The following is a 10,327-nucleotide window of genomic DNA, read 5'->3' on the forward strand; positions in this document are numbered from 1 at the left end:
AGCTGGTTGCCCACCTGGCTCAGTCTCTGCCTCGGCCTCGGCCTCTGTCTCAGTCTCGGTCGACGTCGGCAGAGGTGCACGCATGCGCACTTGCTGCCACTGCCACTGCTGCGCTTTTGGCAAGTGGCAAGTGGCAAGTGGCAAGTGAGTGCCCCTGCTCTTGCCCCTCCGCGCTGATCAATCGGTTCTTGGGCCATCATCTCTAAAACGGTAATAACCACTAATACAGGTTATGCAACTGTAACGGAACACTCGCAGAAATCGGTCCTCAGAAGGTGGACAGGTGGTCTGGATAGGTCTGAGGGTGTAGCTCATCCTGTAGGGATAAGTAGAGAGCCAAGTTCTATCCAATATGTCCACTTGACCCTCGAATCCAGGCTGCAAGCCTATTTCCCCCAGTGTAACGGCTGAAGTGGACCAATTTAGAAGCATTCCTGCTCGGAGCAGACCTGCTCTGGAGAGATGTGGTCGTGCCACTGGACGTGGCAGGCACCAGCGTTGCACAATGGCCGCCGCATTTGCATGCCACACGAATGGGCGGAAAGTAAGCCAAATGGTCAGAAAATTAGAGCATCGGACAGCAGCGAGGTTCTCGGAGGCAGCATCTCGGAGGCCGCTTTTTGCTGCCAATGTTGTGGGCATTTATTTTGTTTTTGTGGCTGGCTGGCACTGCCAACGCACACTTCCAGCTCTTTATGGCTCTGACACATGTGGGCCAAATGCAAAATGGTCCAGAGAACACGGCCCAATGGTCATCGGAAGCCAATGAAGCCAATGAAGAGCGCAAAAAGCCAGCCAGCCAGCCAGCCAGCCACCCAGGGCCTCTGTTTGAATTGGGTTGCGAGCAAAGTGCAGTCGAGCATTCCACACGATCTGGAAAATGCAAAATGCAGAATGGAAAATGGAAAATGTAAGATGGAAAAATGGAAAAACGGAACAAACGGAGAATTATCTGGACAGACACTGTCAGCGTGACCGCTCCGGGCGAGCAGGGTGCCCTGGGCGGAAGGCGATTGATGGAAGGCTTCTGGAGAGGAGTTGATTGGTGGATCGATGGAACGACAGATAGATAGATACAAAGATAGATAGATACACAGATAGATGGATAAAAGATAGAGGAAGAACCTCCTGAATTAATCCCCCTTTCTGGCATTCAATTATCTCCACCTGGAACACCGCCCAAAAGCTGCCGACTTGTGGCAACATTTAATTAGAAAACCGCTGGTGCAAGCTGGGATGTGGGATGTGGGATATGGGAGGTGGATGCTCGGTGGCTGGTTCCGCTTGCTTGGCCGGCCAGCAAGCTTGTACTTGCCACTGGCCACGTGCTGCTGCCGCCCACCAGTGTGGATGGGTGATCAGAGTTGCTCCGGAGTCCGGAGCGGAGTGACCACAACTAGGAAATCAAGGGGCGGCAGGCGCACGCAACGAAACCCGAGGGGAGGAGTCTTCCAGGGGGAGGAGAGCGGCAGCCAAGCGCAGAGAATTGCATCCCGAAGGGGCTTGGAGTTCGCTGCTCACTGCTCGCCCAACTATCCCGAGCTTCATTTTCCATTTAGTGCTTTATTATTTTTAATTTCCAAAGACTCGCAAGATTAATGTTCTGAGTCGCTACCTTTCTACCTTCTGTCTTCTGGGGCTCCGGGCTCTGGCTCTGGCACTGGCTCTGGCACTGGCTCCAGGGGAGTCTCAGTGCTCCAGATTCCATTCTGCCAGAGATCCGATTGAAGCTGGTCCTAATGGCCTTTTGATTATGATCGATCCCTTCCAGAATCTGGGATTACTCAACCAATCGCTCGCCACTAATTGTTGATTATTTTCGTGGGTTTTGCAAAGTGGCGCGTTGGATAATATCCGACTTGGCACTTTCCTGGTTTTCGGTTAGGTTTGGTGGTTTTCGGATTGCCAAACGCTTTCCCATCCACGGCCAGTGGCGGGCGCACGGGGGGTCTCTGTGTGGCAAGTGCACATAGTTATGATTGCGCAACGGAGTGCGAGTGGTCTGCAGAAAAAGTGACTGCACTTGAGCGCGGCTTTTGGGGGCGGTACGCCGCGGAGGTTCTCCGCCCTTAGCCCTCTCCACCCCACACCCCACAGCCGTGCCAAATCCCAGTGAAATGTGTACTAGCCGGGGAAACGAAAGTAAAACTCTTGAGCAACTCGAGGTTTTCCAACTCCGGCTCCTGAACGACACACACAAGCCCCCGCTTCTCTGACAAGTGAAGTGCTCTTTGTTGCGTTTCTGATATTTGCAATCATTTCATTTTTGGACACTAATGACGATGATGAATGCAACAGCAACAGCAACAGCAACAGCAACAGTAACAGGCACAGAAACAGCCGCCAGTGGCTCGAGTGGATGTCCAGAGCGGAGTCGAGAGAATTTAGACACTGGCTTACATAAGCGGGTAACCCACCAAGAGGCCGCCAACCACCGGCGACTGTGTGACAGTGGCAACAATAAACATTGCAGAAAAAGCTAAAAACTGAGGAAACTGAAAGAAAATCAGCCAAAGAAAAACAAAGCAGTTGAAGCAGAAGGCACAGCACTGAAAAAAAATGGGTCTTGAAAGGTGTTTGGTTTAGTAATTTGTTTCAGAACTTATTCTGGCTCTTTTACTTTTTAGGTTAAAAGCCAGAGTAGTGACCTATCTTCTAACTACACATTTCTCTCTGTGCACTGGCAGTAGCTCAAGTAGATCAGGTCGCTCTGGACAGAGCTAGCGTCGTTGATTGTGTCACCTTAGTGGAGCAATCGCAGCTCATTTGGAGCAGCGAAAAAAATGCCACTGAGATGACATGTTTCATCTGCTCGGAAAACAATAATTCGTGGCATTAGCACACACCAATACACACACCAGCAGACCAACAGCGGCCCTGCTAAGTGATCCCAGCGACCTGTGCCTCTGGCCCTAATCATTCCACTCCGAGTTCGTTGCCTCAGTCTTTCGTTCGGTTCGTTTGGAGAAATTTGCATTTAATTGCCCGGCTCGCTCTCACACCCACGCCGAGCTCACGCCGAGGAGCTTGGCTTTCCGATTTGGCGATTCTATGCACGGAGCTTCTGCTTTTCCCCGGGCCCTGCCAATTGCCAATTTGACAATTTGACAATTTGACAATTTTATTGATGGCCGGCAGTTACGTGCCCATTGTCCGGCTCACGCACGGCCAGCGGCCGACGAAAAGAAACCTCCTCAGTCGTCGAACTTTCGTTTTGATAATGATAATTTAATGAAGAGGCCGCGGAGTGCGAAAAGTGCGGTGTACGGTGTACGGTGTACGGTGAGGCCATCAAGATACCAGCATAGTTCTTAAATGGCCTGGAATTTATGGCGAAACTTTCGGATACCGCATTCGTAGAAGTGCGTATCAATTTCGTTTGGGGATTCTCGAGATTCTTTTATGGCCGGGCTGTGAGTCTTCAATGGTTTTATGGCGCTTCACTTTCGATCGCCTCCTCCTCCTCCTGCCCCTCCCTAGCTGCCCCTGGTCTCGTGCCCCTCGGTGTCAAGTGCTTGTGTCTCTTTACCCCCAGCCCGGTGTTGTTGGGCAAGCGCAGTAACGCCTCGTTAGGCTGCTAAGCGTTGCCCATCAGCGGCAGGTGAAATATTGGCTGCCACCTGAATATAAAAAATGAAAAAATGAAAACGAGAAGCAGAGGCAGAGGCAGAGGCAGAAGCAGAAGCAGAAGAAGTCCAAAGACCGGAGCCACAAGAACCCGAAAACATGGCTAACTGTTTACTCAGTTGGCTGCCTGCCCGGCCAATTAACGCATTCCAAGTTGGGAGTTCTCCCTGCCCCCCACCAGTGCCCTGGCTGGCCTGGCCAGAGGGGAGGCAGGCTCTGATATATGCAAATGCGATTTCGGGGGGACTACTTATGATTATGGCCCTGCCGAAAAGTTTCTAAAAGCGATATCAAGTATGTGATTCAGCAGGTCAATAGCCAAAAACCAAAACAGTCTGCACTGGAAGAAACGAGGCAGGCCGCGGCACACACGATTTCTGTGTCAATAGCTTATTTTGGGAATCGGAATTGGAATTGGAATCGGAATCGCCGGTGAACTAAACGAGGTCGGGAGAAAGTCACCGAACAGCGAGAATCACAGTGAAAAAAACACTTGTCGCTTGTTTCCAAATTGACTAAAAGTTGATTAGTGTGGCTGCCTCTAGATGTTGCAGCGACCGATGTTGCTGCTGCTGCTGCTGCTGGGAGGATTGCAGTTGTCAGCGAATCGAGACGTGTGACGATTGGCCTGAAAGTGCAGTGAGTGCGGCAGAATCGGGGCCTGAATTTGGCATTTCCGCATCGCGAGCAACCTGCAGCGTGCAACGATCAGAGAGCAGCTTGCAACCTGCAGCGTGAAAGCGGCCACAAGGTCAGCCAGCTGACAGCCCAGAGATGTGTCAATTGTGCCAAAAAAAACGGGCAAGACTAAACAGAAACTCTGTCTGGGAAAGGGAAAACTCAAGAGGTAAACAATGACATCAACTGCAACAGTCGCTGTTTGAACAAAAAATACCCAAAAAGTGGCGAAATTTTGGGGGAAAGTCTGTGGCCTGGCTGCTTGGCTGCCTGGCTTGGATGGAATTTATTTTCACAAATCCTTCTGCCGCCGAAATCCTGTTGCCCGGAGAGCCAGAAAGACAGTGGAACTTGTGCAAGAGCCGCACTGGTATAATTTACAGCCGAAAACAGTCGCTAAATGAGAAAAACGCGGTGCCAGCCCCCGTGACAAATGCGTGAGAACCGGCCGGGCTGAGAAACAGCAGAGATTGTGGAAAGATGGAAAGACAAGGCCCCGACACCTTACTTATGACTTATGACACTGCTAGTAGTAGTACTAGTTGGCCATCCAGGAGGGATAAGCGAGCAGCCCTTTCCCCAAAATCGGATTCGGAGAAAGTGCTGGAGAAGTTCGAGAAAATCGAGAGTGGCACGGAGATGGGATGGGAGGACGAGGACGAGTACGGGGTCGGCTCGGAGGCACGAGTCGTGGCCGCAGATGAGACACAGAAACCTAGTCTTGCCTGAAATTGGCTCATTTATGCCACTGATTGTTATCATTGGCCGCGTTTCGATGTCATGATGTCAAAAAAGCAAAAAGCAGCCGCAGTGGAGCTTGTGCCCGATGTGCAGCCAAGAAAGTTTCTGGCTGCGGTTCTGGCTCTGATTTTTCTGATTCCGGGCTATCAGCATACCTGCATCTGGCATGCGGCATTTAACCGATTGCCTTTATTTCTTAATTGTTTCGTTGAGTATCTTTGTATCTGAGCATCTCGGTGGCTGGCAGCGGCAAGTGTCACTCTGCGCTTGCCTGGCTTATGCTGGAATTACTTAATAAAAGTGAAATTGTCTCTCTTTCTCTCGCTGCTGGAACAAGTTTACGAGCCGCGGCGCGGCTATTTTAGTTTCTAAGCAGAAAACGAGAGTGAAATTTGTAGTTAAAACATATTGTTGGCCGACAAAAATAACTAAAATCCACGCAGAAGAGAAGCGGAAGTGGCTGCTGGCCGTTGGTCGTTGGTTGTTGGCCAAGTTTGTGGCCTAAGTCTTTTGTTTGCCGAGGAAAAAGCTTGCATTTTATGACTCATATTTGGACTGAGCAGTATTAGATTATAAGTAGTCTTAGCCATTATCTGAACAACACCTGGCCAACGGAGTCGTTTAATCCGAAATGCCACCTACTTCGATCGGAATGCCTGGCCCACAAAGAGGGGCGAGGCGGGGTCGGATTCCATGGAGGATTCCGGCTGACTTTCACTCCGGCAAACGCTTCAACCTGCCAGGCCGACAACGAGACGGCGCTGCGACATGGAAATGAAAATTTATTAGCAAATTATGATTTCTGTGCGCAGCCCGACTCCCTGATCAAGGCACTTGGCCCGGCCAAAAAAACGAAGCAAAACAAAAGGCAGAGGCAACTGAACTCTGGCCGATTCAGGGCATCGCCAAGGAACGTGACTTCGCGACTGAAGGCCCGAAAGCCCGAAGCCCCCAGCCCCCAGCCCCCAGCCCGGGCCTTTTTGGCCAGAATCGAGGAGCGGATGAAAGAAAGTTGCCGTTGGCCGCTGGCCGTTTTTGACTCATGAGGAGCCCCCCCCTGCCCTTTGCAATGAAAACGAAAACATGGGACGAAAAGGCAACAACAACTGTGCAAATACAAACACAACAAACACAACAAGCCGAGCAATTTTCTCGAATTTCTCGACAGGTTTTTCGGTTTCGGTTTCTGTTTCTGTTTTTTTCTCGATCTCTTGGTGGGCTTTCGAAGCAAAATATTTGCTTAACAATTTCTACTGTAACAAATAAATAAACTCGCCCGTTTCTTTCTGGCTTTCTGGCTTTGTGGCCTCTCTGGCTTTTTGTTTGTCCCATCCCATAATAATGCACATTAATTGTTGTGATGGATGTCGCACCGCGGATGATGAAACCGAAACTGAGACCCAAACTGTGCACAGAGCCGGGGCATTGTCTCCGGGGATGCTATATAGAGCTAGGGTGATGCTGCAATAGTTGTCACCCACGTAAAATGGAGTCATAAACCAGGCAGAAGCAGAAGCGGTCCATGCCGGGAGGATGACTCAAAAGAAAGTGAAACTTTTCGGGGAGTCGAGATACGAAATGGAAAGAAAATACAAAAACTGACTGAAAACAACGCACTGAAAAAACCGGAGAGACGCAGCCGTGAAAAGAAATTGAACAGCGACCGGGCGATGACAAGAAGCGAAAGTGAAATGCCTTTTTGCGGCCATTGATGATTCAATCTGCCACGCCCCCGTGGGGGAGGGGGCATGTGAATCAGTTAAGTTAACCCGCGTTAACACCACTGACACGAAAAAATGCGAAAGTTTTTATCAATCCCGCCGCAGCCCCTCCACAAATATTTCTCATACATAAAACGATCATAAAACCTTAGCGGTCCACTGGGATAGACTCGGATTTACAATTTTTTACAATTCAGATGAGGGCCTCGGCCCCAGATAGGCATCTCTCGGTTGCATAAGTTCGATAAACGACACGCGATTGTCTTCTGGGGGGGTGGGACAGGTCCAGGCGTGGGGCAGGTGCTGCTGCAGGGGCAGGGTCTCCCAAAGGAAACACGTTGATCCCTCGAGAGCCCCCAACCATGGCCAATTCGCATCCGAATTTCAAGCGGAATACCTTAAACGAATCGTGGATGGATTCCTGATCATTCTGCATCAAAACCTGGATACAAAATTTTGGATCCCCATTTTTCAAATTTTTCCTAGGGGTACCCCTGCGAAATCCTGGATTTCTCCATATGGCCCCAAACGATGGCCATATCTTGGCCAATTCGCATCCGATTCTCAAGCGGAATACCTTAAACGAATCGTGGATGGATTCCTGATCATTCTGCCTCAAAACCTGGATACAAAATTTGTCATCCCCATTTTTCAAATTTTTCCTAGGGGTACCCCTGCGAAATCCCGGATTTCCCCATATGGCCCCAAACGATGGCCATATCTTGGCCAATTCGCATCCGATTCTCAAGCGGAATACCTTAAACGAATCGTGGATGGATTCCTGATCATTCTGCCTCAAAACCTGGATACAAAATTTTTCATCCCCATTTTTCAAATTTTTCCTAGGGGTACCCCTGCGAAATCCTGGATTTCCCCATATGGCCCCAAACGATGGCCATATCTTGGCCAATTCTCATCCGATTCTCAAGCGGAATACCTTAAATGAATCGTAGATCGATTCCTGACCATTCTGCCTCAAAACCTGGATACAAAATTTTTCATCCCCATTTTTCAAATTTTTCCTAGGGGTACCCCTGCGAAATCCTGGATTTCCCCATATGGCCCCAAACGATGGCCATATCTTGGCCAATTCTCATCCGATTCTCAAGCGGAATACCTTAAACGAATCGTGGATGGATTCCTGATCATTCTGCATCAAAACCTGGATACAAAATTTTGGATCCCCATTTTTCAAATTTTTCCTAGGGGTACCCCTGCGAAATCCTGGATTTCTCCATATGGCCCCAAACGATGGCCATATCTTGGCCAATTCGCATCCGATTCTCAAGCGGAATACCTTAAACGAATCGTGGATGGATTCCTGATCATTCTGCCTCAAAACCTGGATACAAAATTTGTCATCCCCATTTTTCAAATTTTTCCTAGGGGTACCCCTGCGAAATCCCGGATTTCCCCATATGGCCCCAAACGATGGCCATATCTTGGCCAATTCGCATCCGATTCTCAAGCGGAATACCTTAAACGAATCGTGGATGGATTCCTGATCATTCTGCATCAAAACCTGGATACAAAATTTTGGATCCCCATTTTTCAAATTTTTCCTAGGGGTACCCCTGCGAAATCCTGGATTTCCCCATATGGCCCCAAACGATGGCCATATCTTGGCCAATTCTCATCCGATTCTCAAGCGGAATACCTTAAATGAATCGTAGATCGATTCCTGACCATTCTGCATCAAAACCTGGATACAAAATTTTGGATCCACATTTTTCAAATTTTTCCTAGGGGTACCCCTGCGAAATCCTGGATTTCCCCATATGGCCCCAAACGATGGCCATATCTTGGCCAATTCGCATCCGAATTTCAAGCGGAATACGAATCGTGGATGGATTCCTGATCATTCTGCATCAAAACCTGGATACAAAATTTTGGATCCCCATTTTTCAAATTTTTTCTAGGGGTACCCCTGCAAATGGCACCGTATGGCCCCAAACGATGGACTAATCCTTTGATTCTTTTTATTTAAAATGAATTAACTGCATGAGGTATTAGGTGAGAACCATTCACGGCTTCAGGTGCCTTCTCAGATCCTCTGATTGATGGCTTATTGGTCTTTGGCTGGCACGTTGCCTGGAGGAGGAGGTGGCTGAGCCGGAGGAGCCCCAACGAATAGCACTCCAGTCCGCTCCAGGCTGTGTTTACCGTTTCGGTTTCAATTGGCATCGCGAGTTGCAATTGAGGGGCAAATTTCGCAAAGCGGATTCGAGTCGGCATGCGAGGCACGTTGCTGAGCTGCTCAGCTGGGGGACGGGGAGTGAGTGGCTGGAAGTGCCCTGGCAGGCATGGAAATCGGGGAGTTTGGTTTGGGAAAAGCTGGGCATATAAATCGACGCCAGTTGTCAACATGCTGTAGCGGTTGTCGTGGCCATGGGCGGTTAGTTGGCGGCCGGCATTGCGATTCCAGGGGCTCTGGCTCAAGCTCAAGACTGCCCGACCTGAATGTCGAACCGCTGAATTAAAATGAGCCGTTAAGATGCGTTTGCGATATAAACCCGAGGCGATAAAATCATCGGCGTATGTGGCGGTCGTGTCATTGACAAATGCAGCTCTAACCCAAAAACTAAGCAGATACCTATGAGGAGTGGGCGATACTCTAGGAAAGGGCTCAGAGGCGAAGGGCTCGAAGCCCTCCTCTAGCTCATGTACCCTGGTTTCTTGAGAGTATCGGGCAAAAGGCCAGAAGCTAGCTGGGCTTTGATTTCGATTCCGGCGGGCAATTGAAACGCTTTGGATTTGTGTGTTAATGGGGCTCGATCTTGGCCAAATCCAGGGGCCAGGGGCCAGGGGCCAGCTGGCAGAGGGCGGGAGCTAGTGCGGGGGCGGTGGAGCTGCGTGCTCATTACGCTCGATAAATGCGGCCGGCCTCGGAGTGGTTCGGACGTGTAACGGCTGCCGGAGAAGAAAGCGTTCCGCCAAAAAGGGGCACAAACGCCAAAGAGCTAAGCACCTAAGCACCTAAGCAGCTAAGAGCTAAGAGCCAAACGGCCAAATCCCAAAACAAAAAACGTAAATAAATAAAAACAAAGGCACATCGACTGCCAAACGAATCTCTTCGAGGTCAGCCTTCGAAGGCACCCGCGGGGAATTCAATTAAGTTTTCTAGCCCGAAAGCGGCCTGTAATGGGCGCTGGTGTGGTGCAGGTGGTGTGGGTGGCTGGCTGGCTGGCTGGCGGTGCTGGTGGCTCACTGATGGTTTCTGGCGGTGGTGGCGCAGGTATGCGCATTGTTAATTTGTCAAAATGCAAATGCCATTGCCAAATGGCTGCCAAACTCACCCACGGGCAACATCAGCTCTCAGATGTATCTGGAATTCTGCACTGAAAACAACATCTAAGGGGTTTCTAACTAAAATTAAAGGTCTAATCTGTCCAAGCCAGGTCCAAAGCTTGTCTGTAAGACTTCTTAAGCCTCTCTTTTCCCCAAAACCCCTGAGAAGTAGTCTTTTCTTTTCCCAGTGTACAGTAGTCTTGAAATCGGTGGACTGACAGATGTCCGTAACTGAAATCCGCAATCAAACGGTGCCTGGCATCGGTGTCCAC

The sequence above is a fragment of the Drosophila ananassae genome, chromosome XL (genome assembly GCF_017639315.1).
Source record: "Drosophila ananassae strain 14024-0371.13 chromosome XL, ASM1763931v2, whole genome shotgun sequence".
Classification (NCBI taxonomy): Eukaryota; Metazoa; Arthropoda; class Insecta; order Diptera; family Drosophilidae; genus Drosophila; species Drosophila ananassae.